The sequence below is a fragment of the Balaenoptera physalus genome (genome assembly GCF_965194825.1).
Source record: "Balaenoptera physalus genome assembly, chromosome: 8".
Taxonomy (NCBI): Eukaryota; Metazoa; Chordata; class Mammalia; order Artiodactyla; family Balaenopteridae; genus Balaenoptera; species Balaenoptera physalus.
In genome coordinates this window covers 106,466,367-106,490,682 of record NC_138887.1, presented here as the reverse complement: position 1 = coordinate 106,490,682, position 24,316 = coordinate 106,466,367, and the positions used below count along the sequence as shown (strand labels likewise).

At 38.2% G+C, this 24,316-nt stretch overlaps 1 protein-coding gene across 8 annotated transcripts in view; it reads left to right on the top strand.

Annotated features, from left to right (window-relative positions):
- The first annotated feature begins 3,334 nt into the window (after positions 1 to 3,334).
- The window catches only part of CNOT4 (CCR4-NOT transcription complex subunit 4), a 143,713-nt gene continuing 122,731 nt past the window's right edge, over positions 3,335 to 24,316 (top strand). For 6 of the 8 annotated variants that reach the window (XM_082472989.1, XM_082472986.1, XM_082472988.1 and 3 more), the window contains exon 1: positions 3,336 to 3,566. The gene's annotated coding sequence lies outside the window, so the exon portion shown is untranslated. Of the gene's footprint in view, positions 3,567 to 4,281; positions 4,370 to 24,316 lie in introns of all 8 variants that reach the window. The other 2 variants (XM_082472985.1, XM_082472987.1) reach the window with 2 other exon arrangements.

Below are 24,316 nucleotides of genomic sequence, written 5' to 3'. Positions count from 1 at the left end.
TACTCATCACCAGTTATAATAATCTATAAGAAATTATATGTATATACTTGTATTTATTTATTTATTTAAAATTTATTTATTTATTTATGGCTGCATTGAGTCTTCATTGCCGCGTGCGGGTTTCCTCTAGTTGCGGGAGCTACTCTTCGTTGCGGTGCGTGGGCTTCTCACTGTGGTGGCTTCTCCTGTTGTGGAGCTCAGGCTGTAGGTGCACGGGCTTCAGTAGTTGTGGCTCACGGGCTCTAGAGCACAGGATCAGTAGTTGTGGCGCATGGGCTTAGTTGCTCCGCGGCATGTGGGATCTTCCTGGACCAGGGCTTGAACCCATGTCCCCTGCATTGGCAGGCGGATTCTTAACCACTGCGCCACCAGGGAAGGCCCACTTGTATTTATTTAAATGTCTGATTATTTCATCTCTGCCTCCTCCAAGAGGCACCCTGCTCTATGAGGACAGAGACAGTGTTTTGCTGTACCACCATCACCTAGCACAATACTCAAAGGTAAAAAACATTTATTGAGTGAGTAAATGGTATGTCCTACACTGAGGAATCATTAGGCAGCTAGGTAATAGAATTGCATATTAATTAACCTTTTAAATGATATGTGTTACATGGATGTCTATATGAAATTATACATACACATAAATATATGAAAAATTTGTAAAATAGTGTAAAAGGAGCATTGGCCTGGGAGGATAGTGGCTCTGTCACTAATTAGGTGGTGACCTAGGAAATGTCACTTCCTTACTGTTAGTCTCCAGGAATAAATGACTGTCAGTAGGTATGGGATTGCCCCCTAGTGTTGGATACTCTGGGAGGTACTACTGACCTTTAGAGGGTAGGGGCCAGGTAAGCTAGACTTTCTGCAAAACGTGGGACTGTTCCTTACATGAAATATTATTTTGTGTCCCTCATGACTTTTAAAGAGGGCCTTTTTTTAAATTTAATTTAATTTATTTATTTTTGGCTGCGCTGGGTCTTCATTGCTGTGCGCGGGCTTTCTCTACTTGCGGTGAGCGGGCTCTACTCTTTGTTGCGGTTTGCGGGCTTCTCATTGGAGTGGCTTCTCTTGTTGCGGAGCACCGGCTATAGGCGCACAGGCTTCAGTAGTTGTGGCTCGCGGGCTCTAGAGCGCAGGATCAGTAGTTGTGGCGCATGGGCTTAGTTGCTCCGCAGCATGTGGGATCTTCCCGGACCAGGGCTCGAACCCATGTCCCCTGCATTGGCAGGCAGATTCTTAACCACTGCGCCACCAGGGAAGCCCATCCCTCATGACTTTTAAATGCCCCCAGTGCAGGTGAGGAACCTGTATATATGATCAGTACCTAAAACCTGACCTATTTTGCATATGAACACAAAGCTGTTTTAAATTATTACAGAATTCTAACAGTGAGTGTTTTAGGAATGCATCTACAGTGGACACTGAGGACAGATTAGCGTTGTCACCAGAGGTGGTCAATCACCATACTTGTGTCAGTTGGTATTTGGAGCTTTCACATTCATGGGGATTTATAAGTGCCAGCAAATGAAGATATGATTATATTTTCTAGAATAGTCATGTCTGAGCATTTATATATTGAAATACAAATCACTGTATTATAAATTACTTTTATATCATATATAGGACATTATTTTGATTTAAAACAAGATCATGTATGTAGATGAAATTCATAAATTATCCATGAATTTCATTTTAGGCTAATACAAGAGATAATGTAAAGATACTGTCTTAAAAAAAGGTGTGTAGGATAAGATGATGGATTAGATGACGATTAAGATCCTTTCCAGTCTTAATGCGGTGGTTCTTATGTTTAATAATGGTAAGGATTCTGTTTATTTTGTTCTTTTCATTACTTGGTTTATATTTCACTATAAAATTGGTAATGTAAAAAACACACATTAAAATAATACATGTCTCCTATACTGAATGTTTAAATAGTTACCTAAAGGTGGTGAATCCAAATGATTTCCCAAGTTTCCTTGCGAGGTAATAATCTCATGATTCTACAATTTCAAATTTTTGGTAAATTGTGAGTTTATTACATATTTTAAGTTTTCACCAAATAATTGACTCTAGGCTTGATAGTAAAGAAACTGAAGCACAAAGAACTAATGTATTGTTAAAAAATGAAATGAAAGCTTCTCACTATGAGATTAGGTTCACAGATTTTATATTGCAACCTTCCTCTATTCTCCTTCTGTTTAGAATTTTTCATCAGTTACAATATACTGTGCATTTCAATCATATGTTTTATAAATTGCCTCCTCTCCCTTTTCTGTCACCCCAACACACACACTAGAATAGACACAGGAATGCCTAGAATAGGAACAGGGAATTTTGTCTATTTTGCTCACCGTCTCCTCCCCATGTATAGAACAGTGCCGGGCACACAGGAGGAGCTCAATGAGTATTTGTTGCATGAATGGGTGAAGAATACACGCAATAAGCAAAAACGACTGTGTCGAGCGCCACTTCCACCAGAATTCTAGGAGGCATGTGGGAGGCACCAGTAAATTGACTGATTTTTTGTGTGTATGTGTGTGACTGATTTTTGAGATTGAGGATTCCTCGGCGCTCGTAGAAATTGCGAATGCGTTCTTATATTCGTTGGGATGTATTGATGTGTGAAGGGTTTGTGAACTCCGCGCGCAGAGCTGTGCAGGCTGGAAATCGAACTAACAATTTGCAAAGTCCGCATACTGTTCTCAAATTTATATCATCAGAAACACATTTTTGTAAACGCGTGGGTCTTCCCTTCTCTTGTACTTCTGTAAAGGACAATTTAGGATATCTCTTCACTGGAGATTAATGGTGAGAACTGGATCGAGGGTGGTGACTCCAAAACGCGCAAACAGGGGCAACGAGTTAACACTTTTCGCAAACAAACACCAATTCAGTATCCAATTCCCACCCTAGATCAAATCCCGCGCTCCTCCTACCTCCAACCTGCCTGTACCCCGCCCTCTTTAATACCTATGGTGGGCAGAGCAGAAAACGGTGTCGGTTCCCCCCAAATTGGTTACGCCGGCCCCGAGTTTTGGTCTCCCATATTTGAGCAAACACCGAGGAAACGGAACCGCTAACGAAGGCCGCCGACCAAATGACAGCGGAGCAGCACACGCGGGTCAAGAAGGAAGCAAAACACGAAGAAAGGCAATAGTGTAACAGGCACGTGAGGTGGGCTATCCCATCCGCCCTCGGAGTGAGAACATCAACTCCCGGCTTGCCTCTGGGCTGTTACCCTCCGAGGACTACAACTCCCAGGATGCTGCGGGAGCAGTCCCCCGCCGCTCCTCCCGCCCCTCCCCCGCCCCTCCCCGCCGGATCGGCGTGCGCCTGCGCACCGGAGGCCGGAGGAGTCTTACCCTAATGTAAGATGGTGGCCCGTCTGGCTGTGGAACCCACCGAAAGCTGAGAGTCTCTCTCTCAGCCGTAAAGGTCGGACTCGCTGAAGCAATCAGGCCCGTTTCTGAAGAGTTTTTTCCCCGACACTCGTTCAGTGGTCTCTTGTGAGGACGCGGCAACGCGTGGAGTCGGATAAGGGAAAAGCGAGGCAAGGCAGGCGGGTGAGTCTGTGCGGGGCTGGGCTTAGGGGAAACCCGGGGCTTACCGGCTACGAGAGAGCGGAGGCTTCGCTGGGACTGTGCAGGCCGCACCCCCCTTTCTCCCCACCCCCCGCCTCATCTTCAGCCTCCTTCTCGGTCTTCCTCCTCCTCTTCTTCCTCCCTCTCCCCTCTACGCCACAGCAGTTACCGCCGGGAAAAGGGAGCGGGGCAGAAGGCTGCGCGGCGGCGAGCCTCGACTGCTTCGAAAATCTCTTCAATTGGGCAGCCGAGGCGGCTGCTCGTCTTCAGTGCTCTCCCCTACGTTTTTGTAGGGGCAGGGATCTTAGGTCTCAGGACTCCCTGTTTTCCCAACCCCCTTGCCCCTCTCTGACGTCCGTCCCCAGTGGCTCCCGTCTCCCAAGACCGAAGCCATCACTTCCCCTCTGACCCGTGGGGCTCATTAATCCCACTGCTCGTTGCCCACTCGTCCTGCTGCTTGTTTTTTGCTCCGCTGCTACCACTGTGGAGTTAGCCTTTGCTCCCCCCGGTGCTTGCCATTAGCCCCCCAGCCTATCTGCTACCCTAGGGCTTCTTCCGATTTGCAGTCTTTCCTTTAACCACATCTGTCATTTTAAAGCTGCCCCTTAAGTATCTAGATTATGCTGCTGCTCGTTCTGACCCACCTGTTTCACAGCGTTCTTGGGTATTGTCCGTTCCTTCCCTCTTTCCTATACAGATTCTTTCAGCATACACTTCCAGAAAAAAAGGGATGCCCCGTGTTGGCCCCTGAAAAGTCAAGGAAGTTGGGAAGTGAATAAAGTGAGGTAGGATACTGTTACACGTTTTGAGTGAAGCTCGTTTATTCAGGCTACTCCGGACAGGAGCGTCTTCGTTTTGCTTTCAGTGATCTATTTGTGGATTTTTCGCTCTGTTGGGACGTGGTTTTTTGTTTTTGTTTTTGTTTTATTTTCCATTTTGGACCGGTTTTTCCATGCTACCAAGCGTTCTTCTGAATTGAGTCTCCCCAGGATACTTAATGTGGGCTCTGATTATACCAACCAATATTAGCCTGGGCGTTTAAAAATAAGATAAATCTGGCACACAACCAAATTCATCTGTGAGCTCCACAAGCAAATATAAGTGGTGTTTTGATTATATGCAGGTTATATGTGGGTTACAGATTCCTTCCAAATTGAGAATTGATTATTGACTCAGTTTTATTGATGTTCAGCTTAATTGATGACATTTTATTTATAGTTTGAGTGGAAATTTCCTCTCCAGCTAATATCTGACTGACTTGATATTTTTGGATTTGGGAAGTTCTTTCTTTTAACATATCTAGAATGGTAGGTATCTGAATAAATTGTCTTCTCTTGAAAACCATTAGGTCTATAAGCAAAAGAAAAATCGATTTTTTTTTGAAAACTAAATCTCATTTTTTCCATAGAAAAGAAGGGGGCTGGGAAAGAAATGACAAAGCTGTGCACATAAATGCATTTGGTAACACTCAGTGTCATTATTATTTACATTAAAAAGCAGAAAACTAGAAGCCAATGGTGGCTTATGATGTCTGTTTTGTGAAGAAGGAGCTTTTGCTATAATCAGACTACTGTGAAGTAAAGAATTACCAGAAAAACAAATAGGATTACGTAGATCAGATACATACATCTCAAATTTAAACATAAATAAGACGTTGTGTTCTTAAGATGTATGTAAAAATATTAAGTCATAGTAGCAATCTCATGCAGCAATATACCTCTTATTTGCAAAAGTAATAATACCTCAAGTGTAAATATAAATACATATAGTTGCCCATTAAATCACTTTTGGATGTTACTGCATTATTGTGATTTTTTACAGATTTTATCTGTAATACTTGATGGAATCTTACATTTGACACTATATTCACTTGATTGTGATAAATGGTCTGTTTCATCAAATGTAAACCGAGGTTAGGAAAGCTGTTTATAAAACTTCATTTTTCCTTTCAGCCACTTAAGCCACAATTTGGGGAAACTAAATAAATCCCGACTCTCCTGAGAATTGGAAGCAATTTATATAGCAAACCTTGTCCTAAGTTTGACCTGAGGTTTTTTAAAAAAAAGTATTACTTACTTTTAGTTTATCAGTAGGAATATATTTAATACAATTGATCTTCAACTCTAAGCAAAAAATATATTTCATTTTTCTTTGTAATACACTGGTGGAGAAGCTTTCCACTTTGAACAAGCCTAACACACGGGTTTAGAAACCCTTGGCAGTCATACTTGGCTGAATTGTAAGCAGTGTGTTCTAGGAGAGGACTGTTTGTCTGGCAGAAGAGGGTAAATGATTTTAATACATTTTTTCTTTTGTAAAGATATTTTGCTTCAATAAAAACATTCTCAAGTAATTTTCTCCACTCTATAGTTTTTTTCCTGCCATCATCAAATTCTTAGTTTCAGCACTGTGAAGTCAAAATCAATTTACTTTGGGATCTTTAACACAGCTGAAGAAGATATCTAAAGTTCTTTGACATTTTGATAGGAAATAGAGAGCTGAGAGTTCAAAATATTTTTGTATGGTTTAACTTTTTTTTATTTTTATAAATTTATTTATTTTATTTATTTATTTTTGGCTGTGTTGGGTCTTCGTTGCTGCAGCGGGCTTTCTCTAGTTGCCGTGAGCGGGGGCTACTCTTAGTTGCGGTGCGTGGGCTTCTCATTGCAGTGGCTTCTCTTGTTGCGGAGCACGGGGTCTAGGCGCACGGGCTTCAGTAGTTGTGGCTTGCAGGCTCTAGAGCAAAGGCTCAGTAGTTGAGGTGCACGGGCTTTGTTGCTCCGCAGCATGTGGGATCTTCCCGGACCAGGGCTTGAACCTGTGTCCCCTGCACTGGCAGGCGCATTCTTAACCACTGCGCCACCAGGGAAGCCCCTGTGGTTTAACTTCTTAGATGTAACATTTTGAGTATTGTAGCTTCATAATTTCGTGGGGTTCTTTTTTTTTGATAGTTTGGAATACTTTCTGCCAGTTTCAGTAGTTGAATTCTTCAATTGAATAGATTATTTCTACAGGAGGGTTTTTGAACATGAGTTACTTAAGGTTGACTTGTTATGAAATTTGTTTTCATAAAGTTCCATAGACAAATCTTTAATTTTATTAGGATGAGACAGTTATAATCAAATGGCAAAATACAGAAAAACTGTTTTGTAATGCCCTTCAACTTCAGTCTGATTGGAGCGCTAGCGATAACTTGCAGTTTATTACTTTGTAAAAGAAAGAGGGCATTGCTTAAGGATGAACTCCTTGCATTAGGGAAGTTTTCTTTTTAAAATGATGTTATATGTATTAATATAATGAAAAAATATCTTCTCAGTTTAAGCACTATGATTTTAGAAATCTTCCCCTTCTCTCCTTCGCTACTTCTGCTTTAAGGTAAGCTACACTCTTCATTTAAAAAAAGTTTCTTTTTCTTTCTGGTGCCTGCAGATAGCACTTGATTTAATCTATTTCAACTCAATGTTATTATAATTTAAAAAAAATTTTTTTAAGTTATTTATTTGTTTGTTTATTTATTTATTTAGGCTGCATTGGGTCTCCGTTGCTGCATGCAGGCTTTCTCTAGTTGAGGCGAGCGGGGGCTACTCTTCGTTGCGGTGCACGGGCCTCTCGTTGCGGTGGCTTCTCTTGTCGTGAAGCACGGGCTCCAGGCACATGGGCTTCAGTAGTCGTGGCTCACAGGCTCTAGAGCGCAGGCTTAGTAGCTGTGGCGCACAGGCTTAGTTGTTCCCCAGCGTATGGGATCTTGCCGGACCAGGGCTCGAACCCGTGTCCCCTGCATTGGCAGGCAGATTCTTAACCACTGTGCCACCAGGGAAACCCAATGTTTTATTTTTATAGACCATTCAAGTGAAATAGAAAGTTTTTTTTAAAAATTAATTAATTAATTATTTTTGGCTGTGTTGGGTCTTCGTTTCTGTGCGAGGGCTTTCGCTAGTTGCGGCGAGCGGGGGCCACTCTTCATCGCAGTGCGCGGGCCGGTCACTATCGCGGCCTCTCTTGTTGCGGAGCACAGGCTCCAGACGCTAAGGCTCAGTAGTTGTGACTCACGGGCCTAGTTGCTCCGCAGCATGTGGGATCTTCCCAGAACAGGGCTCGAACCCGTGTCCCCTGCATTGGCAGGCAGATTCTCAACCACTGCGCCACCGGGGAAGCCCGAAATAGAAAGTTTTAATTTGTGAAAACTTAAACCTCTGCTGAAAATTCAGTTAGCTTTCTGTCATTAAGTATAGTACTGTCTTGACTTTTTGTGAAGTAAGTTACATTCATCTCAGTTAGTTCTAAAGAAAAACGGTAGGGAAATAGGTTATAGAGATTTTTAGTGCTCTAGAAATAGTGTAACTAGAATGTACTACATACTTTTCTCAAAGGATTTCTTAATCTAAGTGGAACTTGTAAATGGTTTTCATCCCACTGGAATAGCATGTATTGGATAAAACTTGTTAACACGTTTTGAGATTTAAAAAATTTTGTGTTACCTCAGAGATATTAGGAAAAATCTGCAAATGCCCATTCTTATATAAAATGTGGCAATACCACTGATATTTTAAAGAGAGTAATATTTTTTTCTCAAAAGTTGAGAGTACACAAATTATAAAGATGGCATAATTTACTCACTTATTTAGTGATGCAATGAAAGAAGATAGTGGGACTGTTAATCCTATATTTAGTGGTTTTCTGAAAAAACTTTTTTCAGAATTCTTTTTAATCTGATACTTATGTGACCTTTATTAGAAAAGATTGTGTAGTAAATGTCAACTTTTTCACGTGTAGTAATATTAATCCAATGGGTTTTGTCACATTTCTTTTTGTAGCATGATTCTTTTATTTTTTAATCAGAAAGTAGTTTATAGAAGAGAAAATTTCAATACTATTTTGGCCCCTTAGATTAGCTTTCCCGTAACAGTTTTTCTTTTACTGGAAGAGAGAAATTACATGCTACTAAAAAGAAGATGATTACTTTTACTTGCTAGGAAAATGAAACTTTAAAGATAGGGCAAGTACAAGGCAATTTGAGTATGAGTTTATTTTTCTCCTAAGGAGTTTATTTGTGAGGATGGTTTCATTCTTTCTAAACTCTGTTTATACAAGAGAGTTGTCCTGTTTTAAACTTTAATTGCATTGGGTGATGGGCAGATGATGTATTGCTATTGGGATAAAACTTGCTATTTGTATATGTCGGATATCTGTTCACAATCAAATATGTTATTTAGTTATGGTATCTAAAACCTCCCCTCTTGAGTATTTAGAGAAAATATGGAGAAGGGGAAATCAAAATAATCAGATTGGTTTGTATATATGCCTAAAACCAGTTTTGGGGAAAAAAAAGTCAAGGCAAAGAAGCAGTGTAATTAGAAGAATAAAATGCCAGCATTTAAAGATAGTAGATGTTTGTATCACTGCTTTTGGAAGGAATTAGTGAACGATGATGTAGGGAAATAATGGTTGAATTTTGAAGAGTAGTTATAGACTGAAATATCAAAGGGGTGGAGCTATATGTTGTCATTAAGCCAGATATCTGAAATTTCTTAAGCATATTTTTCAGTTCTCAGAATAAAGAGGAAGTGCTAATTTTCCTGATTATTTAAGAACCTACTAATTCAATCCCTGTTAAGGGCAATTGGTGTCTTCGGATAGTGAATTTCTTGAAATAACATTGGCTGATTCGGGTTATTGAACATTGATTGTAGCAACTTTTTTTCTTTTTCTTTTCTGCCTTTCATATTTTGCTTTTTCTTTTTTTAACAATGTTTCGTGATTTTTCAGCTATTGTTTGGGTGGACCCTTTTGTGAATGCTGTAATTGAATGAAAATTTGAAATATAAGCAGTATTGCTTTTGGTAGTAAGATTAATTTTTCTTTTGATGGAGATCCCCTCCATTTCGATTAGATTTTTTCCTTTAATTTTTAAATTAATTCTTAGTTGAGAATTAGCTCATACAAGTTCCCTGTCAAATTAGATCTTTCCAGAATTCTTTTTCGTACTTTAAATGGGGACTTAGGTATTTGTTGGGTAAAGAAAAGTGTTATGATATGCCTTGGTTTTGTCATTTAAAATGAAGTAAAGACATTATTAGTGTTAAAAAAAATTGACTTATTAACATGAAAAATTTTAAACCAAAGTAGACACAAATCTCTATGTGTGTGTCACTTCAAAGATCATCAGCTCATAGTCAATCTGGGTTTACCTATGCCCCCACTTAGTTTACTCCTTGTCCCCCTACTCTTTGACCTGGATTATTTTGAAGCAAATCCTCGTCATCACAATTATTTCATTTGTACTAGAACTCTTTTTGACATATAATATCCTTGATTTTTAAAAAAAAATCAGGATTATTCAATCAATTTGTCAAATAGTCTTTAAGTACTTATTATAGACCTACTTCTTGGGAAATGGCCCAACCTCTTCTAAGAGTTTATTATCTTGTTGGGTATACTTTCATAATAATGTAACTAGCACTATCCAAAGCATTATACAACTAACGCTTTGATACATGGGTCTGAGTCCATTATGTTAGTATAGGGTTATCTAGGAGTAGGGCTTCCTTGAGAAAGTGGGACTTGAATAAAGAATATGTACTGTCTGCATAGGCGGATCATCTTCAGAAGGAGAACATTCCATACGTTCCATGTGGGGCTTGGAAGCAGGAGCAAACACTTGGTGGGGACCAGCATGATGTGAGAGAGGTGTAAGGAGTCTGATCTCAGTAGAATAAGGTGTTAATTTCTGAGAATGGTGTCAGAGAAATTAGTATGCTAGAGTAGGGCTAGATTATAAGGTATATTCAGTGTCAGGTTGAATCTGATCAGCTACGGTAAGGAGCCAGTAGCTGGTTGGGGGCAGGAGATGACAAGATGAAAGTACTCTTAAAAAGATTCCTTCTTCAGTAGTGTGCAGCATATTTTGGGGTTGACAGTTGAGTTGAGTGTGAAAAATTAATGAGTAGGCCACTGAGGTAAGGGGCCACCTGAGAGATGTTGGTGTGGATATTCTACACGATTTGGCACCTAATTGATTCTATCTTCTCTTCAGTCCTTATATCCAGAAATGACAACAAGGTTTTGGAGAATAGAGGACTGAAGAAATGTCTATTTGTCTTTGATAGTAAACTGCAATTTGTTAGCCAAGCCCAGCTTTTGAAAAGGAAGTGATGCATGATTACTCAAATAACAATCTCAAGAAAATTCAGCAGAAAATAGCTACCAGTGTTTTCAAATAATTTTAGATATGTATTCACTGGGAATTTGGAAAATAAAGAAAATCTTTATTACATGATAATGAGATGGAACATATTTCATTTGTAAAAGGGAAATTGATGCCTCATCTGCTTCTTATGTGTGTAAGAGTTCAGAAGAAGTATTAGGAAATGTATATTTGAACAGCTTGTAACCAGTATATATTACTGGATAGCTTTAAAGTTTAATAATGACCTGATTAACACAGAAGGAATGGCATAAAATTCTGATGAATAGGGCACTAATATTGTCAGCCCCAACCTCCCTTAAGGATGGATAAGGATAGGTCAGCAGGCCAAAGAAGAATGTAGGGACATTATTAAGTGAAAGCTTATTCTTTGATTTGTTTTGATATACTTTGTTTTGCAAAGGTATTATTAAAAACAGATCTGGTTAAACAACAGCCATATTTATTTTATTTGAGAATTTTTTTAAGTTCTCAGACCCTTGAAGTTATTCTTTTCTTTGTTTTGGTTTGTTCACTCTTCATTAAACCAACTTACTTCATCTATTGTGTATTTTTGGATAGCATGCTTGCTTTGTTTTGTGAAGGATAATTTCATTTGTTATCTTAAAGCAGCAGGGGAAAAGTAGATTTCTTGTTTCTGGCTTTGTAAATAGTAGATGAATAATACTGTATTGCCATTGTTCTCTTCCTGCTTCCCTCAGTATCACATGTATTCCCTTTCTACAATATTTAGCATGTGGATCTCAAGAATTCTCATAGTTGAGTCTGAAAACATCTCAAGCTTAGGTACTTACAGCTTCAAAATTAAATTTACCTTAATTTACCAATCATTTTCTTTCCTATTATTATAAAAGGTATAACCTACAATAATGCCATGGACCTTTCGGGTACTTGGGAAATATTAATAAGGATAAAGATAATGATGCAATATAGTGCATTGTTGGGAAATACGTGTTTTTCATTGATGTTCCCTCCATCCTAAACCTCCTTAATCCTGGTGATGTGACAGAACTATTTTTGACATTTTTTTCCTTCTTTATTTAGCGGGTTATGCGTACTATCTAATATGGTCACTGGAATAGAAAGCTATTGCCTTCTCCTTGGGTATGTTTTAACAGAGCCTTTAATATTTTAATTGTGGATTTAAGATTGAATTGCTATCGCCTTTGTGCGGGAGAATCTTGAGGAGATTCTCATTACTACCCAGTGTATGTGGGAAGGAAGTAAATATCAAATATGCAGTATAGGAGAACCTTAGTATTTGAGAATATTTTCAGTGGTAGCTGCCAATCCATTCTTTTCCCCAAGAACTTTTAATTTAATGCCTTGAGTGTGGAGCCGCTTAAAAGTGTCACAGTGGGTGGTGGAGGGGAGAGGAGAAAATGGTTCCATGCTCCAAAAATCTCTCCCAGATTTTAACAACTTGAATTAATCTCAAATTATTAGTATTTTGCATAGTTTTATTCATGAAATTCCTGGGAGGGAGCCCTTTTTTGTGTGAGTGGCTTTGGGGGTGTCTTGGGTAGCTGGGAGGGCAGGTACATTGCAAACCTAGGGAAAGGGAGGAGAGGCAGAAAATACAGTGAAACACTTCAAATTCTAATAATGACCACGGGGCATTTTTGCCTAAGGCATTGATGGCACTGGCTCCTTTGCTGCCTTTGGCTACATACTTTAGGTTTTCTTTTCTAAGTTAGGCTTCTAGTTGGGAAGGCTACAGACTTTAGCCTTTTCTAAGTCAGACTAGCATCCCTGTCCAGGCTTGTGCATTTTAACCTCTCTAGCTTAAAACCTGACCATTTTTGTGTCTTTAATCTGCCAGAAGGAAGGGGGAAATGGGAAAGAGAAGAAAATACGTGTGATACTCCTCATTTTGCTCATGTATTGGCGTAAGGTTATTCTAAGATTGTTTTATAGAAGAACCTCTTCCTTTCATTTTTAATTTTATGTAATCAGTTATAAAGTAGTTTCATGAATTTACTAAATGAATACTTAGAAATCTTTTTAAAAGTCCTTTAGCAATAGAGTTGGTGATAGGTTGAAGGGTACTGATGTTAGATGCTTCGTGGTACTTTCTTGGAATTTCTTGCTTCTACTAAAATCTTTTCTGTTGTCCTGGACCTAGTCCTAGATGTGAATTTTGCTTCTAAAAAGTAAAGCTAATAGTCTTTTTTAAGGTAGTTACCATCCCTGCACTGTATTCAAATCTGTTTGATCCTAATGAAAACAAGTATTAGAGTAAAATACTTTAATATAGCTGTGCTAACAAAAGAACATTTGTTAGTCGTGTGTTGCCCTCTATTTTTTTGTCATGCCTAGCAAATGTTTTCAGCAGCTTTGGAGAACTCTGAATAATATATGATGTGTTTGTGTTTACAGATTGTGCTTTTTATTATATACTACTGAATTCTGTAATTTTTAAAATGACGTTATATTAAAGGAAATATTGCTCTTGGAGTAACGGGCTAACTTAAATGATTTTTTTTATAGTTGAACATAGTTTTCACTGGCCTATAGATTTCCTTGCCAGCCCTTTCAATTCCCCCTATTTTTATTTATGGCTTCTGCTGGGAGCATGCAGTTTAGTATGGAACCAGACTGCCTGAGCCTGAATCTTACTCCTACCACTTCTTGTCAGACCTAGGGCAAGTTACCTTATGCTGTCTGGACCTCAGCTTCCTCATTTGTAGAATGCAGCTATTAAGATTGTTGTGTGGAATAAATGAGTTAATGTATATAAAGTGCATGGAATAGCGTTTGGCATATAGTAAGCCCTGGATACGTGTTTGCTGTTTTTATACGTTTGAAAGAATTTTTTAAAAATCTATTTTTGAAGACTTATCTTTTTATTCAGTGTACTTTTTTATGTCTGGGTAGTAGACATACGTTTTCAGTAGTTATTTGACCAGCTGGAAACACAGGTAATGTGTTTTAGGGGGTAATCAAAGGACTGACCTACCTGGAATTCTTTTGAATCAAGGAGTAATGGAAAATGAACCTGGACAGGTATGATAGAAAATAATTATGGAGTGTTTTGAACTAAGGCAGAGAAATTTAGATGTGGTTGATAAGAGGGGAATCATTGCAATCACTGCAAGTTTGTTTTAAGTCAGGGGAGTGATGTGTTTAAAATAGTATTTAGGGGAAGATGGTTTTGAGTGTCCTTGGTAGCATAGACTTATTTGATTTTATGTGGATAAGAGGATTTTTTTTTTTTTTTTTGTCTATTCTGTTCACTGATGTATCCAAAGTGACCCAAATAGTGCCTGGTAGATAGTAGGTGCTCAATAAATACTTATTGGATGAATAAACCTTAAGGGGGACTGAGTTAACAGAGACAAGCACAAAGGAAAATGAGCTTTTTGGATCCCTACCTTTAAAGGGGTAGAAGTGAAACAGTTTTTTGTTTGTTTTTTTTTAATTAATTAATTAATTTATGGCTGTGTTGGGTCTTCGTTTCTGTGTGAGGGCTTCTCTAGTTGTGGCAAGCGGGGGGCCACTCTTCATCGCGGTGCACGGGCCTCTCACTATCGCTGCCTCTCTTGTTGCGGAGCACAGGCTCCAGATGCGCAGGCTCAGTAATTGTGGCTCACGGGCCCAGTTGATCCGCGGCATGTGGGATCTTCCCAGACCAGGGCTCGAACCCGTGTCCCCTGCAATGGCAGGCGGATTCTCAACCACTGTGCCACCAGGGAAGCCCAACAGTTTGCTTTTTTAAGGTACTTATTTATTTATTTATTTGGCTGCGTCGGGTCTTTGTTGCGGCACGCGGGCTTTTCTCTGGTTGTGGCGCACAGGCTCCAGAGTGTTCAGGCTTAGTTGCTCCACGGCATGTGGGATCTTGGTTTCCTTACCAGGGGTCGAACCCATGTCCCCTGCATTGGAAGGCGGATTCTTAACCACTGGACCACCAGGGAAGTCCCTGAAAAAGGTATTATTAAAGGAACAATTAAAGGTAAAAGGAAGATGGAAAAGTTTGTCTCAGAAAACAAAGGAAGAGACTTTCTAGGAGAGAGAAGTCACAGGGATAGGAAGATCTAGTATGATACCTCTTCAACTTCAGGAAGAAAAAAAGGAATTGACATAGTTCAATGCAACATTCAAGCAAAATGAGAATAGAGAAAGCCCTTTGGCTTGTGTGTGACAGTAACTAATCACATGAGAGCGATTTCAGTAGACTGAGAATGTAAATCAGATTGGCGGGAAGTTCAGAAAGATGGTAAGTACAGACTGTAGCTAAAGACTATTCAATAGTAGGTAATGACTATAAAAGTGGCAAGAAGACAAATTATAATAGCAGCTTTCACAGTTATTGAATGTGTAATATGAGAGATTCTGTTTATTAGAAATGAGAAAACTTGAGGCAGTCTTTGTGCTGAATGTTCTTAAGTTTCACAGTACAGAAGACTTATTACACATGCTGCTTCAGGGCTCTGCTACTTGCTAACTCTGTAATCTTGAGGAAAGTTGCTTAATCTTTTGTGCCTCAGTTTCTTCCTTGTGAATGATGGAGATCTGTTTCATAGATCTCTTATGTTCATAGATCTATGTTATTTCATAGATCTGTTAAATTACTTAATCTTTTTAAAACTCTTACAACAATGCTTGGTATGTAGTAAATATTTGATAAATATTAGCTGTTATTATCATCCACTGCTGAAGTAACGTTAGAGAGTAGGATTGGACGATAGAAGAGAAGAAATAGAAAAAAAAATTAATAAAATTATTGCCAAGTAGTGGTAAGAACTAAATGGAAAAGCCTTAGAATCTTTGCTCTGACTATCCCTCTGCCTGGAAAACACTTATCTAATTACTACATAGCTGTCTCAACTCTCTCAGACCTTTGTTCACATGATGTGCTTTTCACTAAGGCCTGCCCTATTTATTTCCAGTTAGCATCCAGGCCTCTCTCCCCTAATAGTAATATTTGCATTTTAAAACTTTTTTTTGCTATAATACTTCTCTCCAAACATATCATATAATCCACTTACTCATTATATATGCTGTTTGTTGTTGATCTCCATCTACTAGGATGGGGATGTTTGTTCTTTGATGTATCCCAGGTTCTTGGAATAGCACTTGGTACATAGTAGGTGCTCAGTATATGCTCATTGAATGAGTAAATTATTTTACCATTGAAGTGGGGTGGATGGGGCAATCAGTTTAAGTGGTGGTGGGGATACATTTTTGGAGGAGAGCCAATTTTCTGAGATTGATGGACACTACATAGAAGTTGATCTTCTCAGAGACTTTGTCTTCTCAAATGGGTTTTCTGAGTCCATTTTGGTACTGGTTTTCCTGGAAATCATGTGGGATACCCATTTAGCTGAGGGAAAAAAATGTAAGATGTATCTCTTTTTTTTTTCCCTATAATAATTATATTTTATATTTGATTAGCTAATAAAAGCTTATATTTGTGTGCTTATTAGAATCTAGGAACTGTTCTAACTTCTTTATATTATTAATTTTTAAAACTCTACAGCCTTACAAGTACATTACAGTTTCCTTGTAAGCCGTCATTAGGGGTGAAGGAAAAGCCCTTTGCACTGAGACAAAGGGCAGTGCTTCCCCAGATTTTTGTGTTCCATTGACAGGGAGCTTCTGATACCTCCTTCTAGCAGTCACAGCCTAGACACTATTGCTTGCCTAAAGTCCATCAGGACTAATCTCATTATATCTTTTATCCCTTTTTATGTCAGTTACTGCCATTCTCCCAGGTGACAGTTCATGTCACACACTTGAATCCTCACAATTTTCTGAATATTTCTTATCTTTTCACTCCTCTCCATCATCAGCAAAATTTCTTGTATCCTTGTTTTTTTTTCCTGTATACTTCCTCTGCTTTCTACTTTTCTGAAGACACTGCCTTGTACGTGTTGGCTATAATGTTTTTCATTTTTTTCTTATATACTATCATCAGGGGTCAGTGGGGAGTCCATGCACTGAGATTTAAGACTACATTTCCCATTCTGACCTCTTCCATGGAATAGGAGTCAAAAAGTGAGCCTGGTTATATTGTTCAAAAACCCTTATGTTTGCTGGCATTTCTTGCATTCTGAGTTACTCATCTTTTCTTCACTTTTAGCTCTTAGCTTACTGTTATTCTTGCTAATAACACTATCCCTTTTAAAATTCTTGGTAATTTCAACGTATACCATCTGGGTTGCTTCTATTACTGTGGCCTCTTAAGTTCTAAAATTCTTTAATGATCTTGCTCTCCACCCTATCTCAGTCACCACTCCATGGTCATATCTTTCTTTTTTTGGCCACGCCACACGGCATGTGGGATCCTAGTTCCCCGACCAGGGATCAAACACATGCCCCCTGCAATGGTAGCACAGAGTCCTAACCACTGGCCCTCCAGGGAAGTCCCCATGGTCATACCTTACACCTTGTTATTACCAATAACATGAACCCCCACCCCACCATGACTTTCAGTTCATGCAGCCCCTCTCTGACCACCGTCTGTCTTTTCAGCTCCTTGCACATACTTCCCAACTCAACAAGCTTACTATCATTAGGACCTCCAGTCCAGTTTGTATTCCCTTTACACTGTCCTTTGCCACCCTTGATTTCCTTTCTTCCCTTCTTACCTAGTATATTACATTCATTACCTAGGTATCAATCATTATATTCATTCTCTTTCATTGGCCTCACCTCTCTTGCTCCTTTTTTGCTTCTTCATACTTACTTGGCGAAAACTTAACCCTAGTTAAATCAGATTCTCTGAGTTCTTCATGTCTGCACCTGTGCAGCTGACAAGGACTAAAGACTGAAAGTTACTGAAAAGCCCTTAATATTGTCTGGAAATCATAGTCTATTTCCTTAGTCCATTTGGTTTCCCCTCTCCTAGATGACCTAGTTTTATACCTTTGCCTTTCTCCTCAAACTTCCAACCGTCCTCATACTCACTCTCAGTTGATGGACCTGCTTTCTACTTCATTGAGAAAATAGAAGCAGTCAGAAGAATATTTATAGACTCCACCACCTGTGTACCTACTGATAAGACATTGCCTGCCTTCTATTACTACGGATGAATTGTCTTTGCTTCTGTCTAATCCCAGTTCCTCTGACTAACGCGTTAGATCCCATCCCCTTTCATTTACTTTAGACAGTACTCTAGCAATTCTCCTCCCTCTCTGTACATCCTCAGTTCTTCCTTCTCTTCTGGATCATTCCCATCAGTGTACAGACATACTGTTATTTTTCTCATCCTAAAAATATCTTCTCTTGATCACTATTCCTTGCTCTTCTCTATTTCCATTGCTATAGAACCCCTTAAAACATTGTCTAAGTGCACTTGTTCTAATTGTTTTCTCATGTTCTTTCTTAAGCCTATTCCAATCAGGCTTTTGCCCCTACCACTGTACTAACATTTTTTTGTTCAGGTCTCCCAACAATGACATTATTAAATCTAGTAGTCAGTTCTTTGTCTTATGCGATCAGTCTACATTTGACAAAGTTATTTTCTTCTTCCTCTTTGATACACTTGTTTCACATGCCTTTTAGGATACCACATTCTTTTGGTTTTCTTCAAAACTCATTGGCTGCTCCTTCTTAGTCTTTCTTGGTAGATCCCAGGCAGGGCTCACTCCTTGATTATCTTTATCTGCTCTCACTCCCTTGGTGATCTCTGCTAGTTTCATGGCTTTGAATTACTTCTAAATATGGATGAGACTCAAATTTATTTCTCTAGTCCAGACCACTCTCCTGAACTCCAGATTTGTATGCCCAGTTGCCTACTCACTATCTCCGTTTGAATAATTATTAAACATCTCAAACTCAACATATACAAAATGGAATTCTTGCTCTTCTCCCCACCAAGTCTGTCCTCTCGTACCTGCATCACCCACAAAGCCTTCCTCATCTTAGCTGTTGGCAGCTTCAAGTTGCTCAGGATAGAAACCTTGGTAAAATCATTCTTGATTCTCTTGTTCTCACATCCCACATTCATTTCATCAGGAAGTTGTTGGCTCTACCTTTAAAACATACCCAGAATTAAACCAGTTTTTCCCATCTCCATAGCTATCATCATCTCTTGCTGGGTAATTGCAACAACCTTTTAACCAACTTCCCTGCTTTTACCCTTTTCTTTATAGTCTGTTAACTAACAGCTGTCAGAATGATCCTTTGGAAACATAAATGAGATGGCAAGATTTGCTCTGAGTTTAAGAAATTTCATGAATTGATAAGATTAGAGATTATTCTAGTCTATCTTATCTTACTAAATCTTGAAGGCATATTTAATGCAGTCTTTGATTTTGCCAATTTTTATGGATGGGGAAGTTGTCAGGGATGGCTCATGGCCTGCTTCTTTTCTCCTCACTAACCCTCCTCTCCTCCACCCTATACACAGAAAGACTTGACACCTATATCCCAGAGGAAATTGGAAAGAGAAGGTATGAGTTGGTTGCTATTGCAGAAAGTTGCTTTGAGTAGAAGACTGGACCACCCTTTTAAAATAGAGATCTGTGAGGACTTCTCTGGTGGTCCAGTGGTTAATTCTCCATGCTCCCATTGCAGGGGGCACAGGTTTGATCCCTGGTTGGGGAACTAAGATCCCACATGCCACATAGCGTGGCCAAAAAAAAAAAAATAGAGATCTGTTGTTATTTCACTACTACCTCTAACCTCCTTTAGCAATACTTGCTTTCTCCCCAACCCCTGCCAAATTTAGTGTCCACCCTCTACTCCCGCCCTTTCTGTTTTTCCCTACTTCCAGATGGATATATTGTATTTCTTAAGACTTTTGGCTCTATTTGAATTAGTATTTTATACTCTAAACTCTTTTCAGATATCTTGATAACCCATTCTTAAGTCTCTGATGTGAGTTGGTTTTACTTTTGTTCATAAAGTTTCCAACAGAATGATGCTGAACGTGACAGTAAAAGGGAAATTGGTACAAACAGGTGAAGAAGAAATCATGTGTAAAATTGTGGGGAAAATGAAAGATATGTTTTTTGGGTACTCTGAATGTACTTGTCATAATGCTAATGATTTCTAGAGGAGTTACACTGTAATGCAACATATAAAGAAGCTTGGAGATTAGTTGAAAAAAGAACTTCACAGTTCATTTCCTTTATGTCTTTACTTCTGTTCTCTGAAGGCAAATGTTCTTTAATTAGTTTTCTTTTGATTCCCTTTCAGAGTGTTCTCTTATACTGGGATCAGCAATGATATTACAAGTTGTGATATTGTGTGTACATTACTACTGATATCAGATCTTTTCATATTATGGTGCATAGTACCATAGATTGGTACCAAGAGACTGGTCTGAAGGTAGATATATGCCTGTTTTCTCAAGCTGTTTCATAGACTTGTGTTGTTCAGTATGGTACTCACAAGCTACATGTTGGCTATTGAGCACTTGAGATGTAGCTAGTCTGAATTAAGATGTGTACTCTGTAAAATAACGATTACATGTGGAGTTCATAATATTTTGGATATATTGGGTTAAATAAAATTAATTACTGGTTCTTTTTCTTAATGTGGCTGGTAGAAAATTTAAAATTCTGTGTATGGTTTGCATTATATTTCTCTTTGACAATGCTGTCTTATACTTACCTTTCTCTTTGTCCTAACACTTTGAGTTATTTTAACTCAGTTAATAATCTGTTATGTATTCACTAAAAATGATTTTGGTATTATGTATTATAAAGGATTTTTTTCCTGAAGTTTAATACTTTTATGTTGTTATCCTTCTTAGTATTCATTTTCTCAAGCCCTGAGTTGTCTTTTTAAAAAATTTTTTTTTCCAACCTTTTGACTTTTGTCATACCCTTCTCATGGTACTACATAGGCATAGTGATTCTTTCTGTATATTGCCTGGAAGAATTTTGGAGGAATTTAAAAGTTGATCTTTTATTTACTTCTTAAGATAATATTAGGACTACTAATAGTGTATTTTACAAATCATTCTGATACTAATGTAAAATTTTAAAATTTAAAGTAAAGGCAGTTTGTATCTGGTAAAAAAGAAAATGGATTGAAAATTTCACATGTGAGGAAAGACTGATTGAACATAAAACCCAACAAACAAATAAACAAGCAAAAAATACCTGCACTGACTTAGTCTGTTGTTACAGGTTTTAAACTTTCATAAACTTGCACCGTAGCATCATTACTACTGTTTTTCCCTCCATGTTATAGTTCTTTAAGGATTTAAGCTTATGATTTTATTACTCTTACCTTTTTTGATCTGTTGAAAAAAAGATTCATACTGGGTTCAATGAATCCTTTTTTTAGGGTTAAGCCTTGAACTGTGTTTAAAACCAAGTGGCATATAGCTCAGATCTGGGTAGTTTTTAAGTGAATAACTCATTTGGGTAGCTGTGGATTATTTAAAGGGAGATTTTGATTTCTGAGCTCCAAAATATATTTCAAAGTAATCCATGATATGTTGTTACCATCAAGGTATTAATAAAAATGGCTTTGTTAGGCATTTGAAAATAATTTATTTACTGGAGAGCTATTTTATTAGTTTCACCTACTCAGAGAGTCCACAGCACCTAGGTATTGAAAGTTACGTAAAAGCACATTCAGAAGAAAGTGTATAAGAAAAAAGTTTGGGCCAAAAGCTTGAATTTTTTTTTTAATTTAATTTTATTTTTTATACAGCAGGTTCTTTTTTTTATATAAATGTATTTATTTTATTTATTTTACTTTTGGCTGCATTGGGTCTTTGTTGCCATGTGTGGGCTTTCTCTAGTTGTGGTGAGAGCGGACTACTCTTCGTTGCGGTGTGCAGGCTTCTCATCGCGGTGGCTTCTCTTGTGGCGGAGCACGGGCTCTAGGAGCGCTGGCTTCAGTAGTTTTGGCATGTGGGCTCAGTAGTTGTGGCTTGCAGGCTCTAGAGCGCAAACTCAGTAGTTGTGGCGCACGGGCTTAGTTGCTCTGTGGCATGTGGGATCTTCCTGCACCAGGGATAGAACCCGTGTCCGCTGCATTTGCAGATTCCTAACTACACTGCACCACCAGGGAAGCCCCAGCAGTTTCTTATTAGTTATCTATTTTATACATATTAGTGCATATATGTCAATCCCAATCTCCCAATTCATCCCACCACCACAAACCCCGCCCCCCGCTTTTCCCCCTTGATGTCCATACGTTTGTTCTCTACATCTGTGTCTCTATTTCTGCCTTGCAAACTGGTTCATCTGTACCATTTTTCTAGATTCTACATATATGCATTAATATATGATATTTGTTTTTCTCTTTCTGACTTACTTCACTCTGTATGACAGTCTCTAGGTCCTTTTTTTAATGACTGGAATTGATAAAAAGTAGGTTTGAAAATGACAATTAGGGGAGAAAAGATAAAAGATATCTAGGGAGAAAAGATAGAGAAATAGAGAAAATAGGGATTGTGGGAAAGAAGAAGAAAAGTGAGCTCACTAAAGTTCACATTCTTAGATGCTCAATGGAAGGATAATTTTGATAGACTCTTTGATAGACTGAAACAAAGATTTTGCTACCTGTCAACTTTCTGGATCTTAGAATACCCTATTTACCTGTTTGGGTCCTCCTAAGTTTTGAGGATAAGCCTGATTTCTGTTGGCTGTGCAGACTTAGATTTGGGTTGACCTATAAGAGTAATTTCTGAATCCATCAGTGTTGTTTATATCAAATGTTTGTACTTTTTTATTGCTGAGTAGTATTTCATGGTGTGGATATATCACAGTTTGTTCGGGTTTTCAGTGTTTTTGGCTTTTACTAATTGAGTTGTTATGAACGTTTGTGTACAGATTTTTGCGTTAATATACGTTTCCGTTTCTCTGGGATAAATGCCGAAGAGCACACTTAATGGATCATCAAGTAAATGCATATTTAGTTTTAAAAGAAACTGTAGGACTATTTTCTAGAGTTGCTGTATGATTTTGCATTTCCACAAGCATTGTATGAGTGATTCAGTTTCTCTGTGTTCTAATCAAAGTGGGTGTGTGTTAGCCCTGCTTTTTATTGTAGTCATTCAGATAGATGTGTAATGATATCTCATTGTAGTTTTAATTTGCATTTCCTTACAGTTAAAGATGTAGAACATCTTTTCATGTGCTTATTGGTCATTTGTAATCCTCTTTGGTGAAATGTCTATTGACGTCTTTTGCCCATTTTCTAATTTGAGGTTTTTTTTGGCCTTGAGTTGTGAGAGTTCTTTATATATTCTAGATACAAGTACTTTGTCAAGTATGTGGTTTGCAAATACTTTTTCTCAGTCTGTAGCTTGTCTTTTCATCTTCTTCATAGGGCTATTCACAGAGCAAAAGTTTTAAATTTTGATGGGGGCCAGTATGTTAGTTCTTTGTTTTATGTATAGTGCTTTTTGTGTCAAGTCTAAGACCTCTTTACCTAGTCCTAAGTCTTGAAGATTTTCTCTTAAAGTTTTTTCCTAAAAGTTTTAGAGTTGTACATTTTATGTTTAAGTGTATGATCCATTTTGAGCTACTTTTTGTATAAGATATGAGGTTTAGGTTGGGGATTTTTTTTTTTCTTTTTAGTCCATTTGTCCTAGCACCTTCTGTTGGAAGGACTGTCTTTCCTCTATTGAATTGCTTGCATACTGTTGTCAACAGTTAGTTGGGCATATTTGTGTGGACTTTTTTCTGGGTTTTCTGTTCTGGTCCATCCATCCATATGTCTCTCTCTCCATCAGTACCACACTGTTTTGTTTTAATTTAATTTATTTTTTTTATACAGCAGGTTCTTATTAGTTATTTATTTTATACATATTAGGGTATATATGTCAATCCCAATCTCCCAATTCATCCCACCACCGCCCCCCAACCCCGAGTACCACACTGTTTAATTACTGTAGCAATATAGTAAGCCTCAGTATCAGGAAAAGCGATTCCTCCCCCTTAATTCTTATTTTTCAAAATTGCTTTAGGTCTTGTAGGATCTCCTCTCCATACAGATTTTAGAATAAGCTTATTTATACCTATAAAAAATCTTTCTGTGACTTTGCTAAGAATTACATTACATCTATATCAATTATGGAGTATTGTTCTTTACTATGTTGTGTCTTCTAGTCAGTGAACACGCTAAGTCTCCAGTTCTTTAGGTCTTCTTTGATTTTGTTCATCAGCATTTTATAATTTTCAGTATACAGACCTTGCACATTTTGTTAGATTTATAGCTAAGTATTTCATTTTCTTTGGAGTGATTTTAAATGGCATTGTATTTGTAATTTAGGTTTTTACATGTTTATTATTAGTATATAGAAATGTGGTTGATTTTTATGTATTAATCTTGTATCCTCTGACCGTGCAGAACTCACTTATTAGTTCTAGGGCATTTTTTTGATAGATTCCTTGGTATTTTCTAGGTGGAAAGTCATGTCATCTGCAAACAGGGACATATTTTTTTCTTCTGTTCCAATCTGTTTGCCTTTCATTTCTTTTTCTTAACCTTATTTGCTAGCTGGAGATTCCATTAACTATGTTGAAAGAGGTTGGTGAGAACAGCCATTCTTGCCTTGAACTTGAGCTTATGGGGGAAATACATAATTTTCACCGTTAAGTTGTGATGTTAG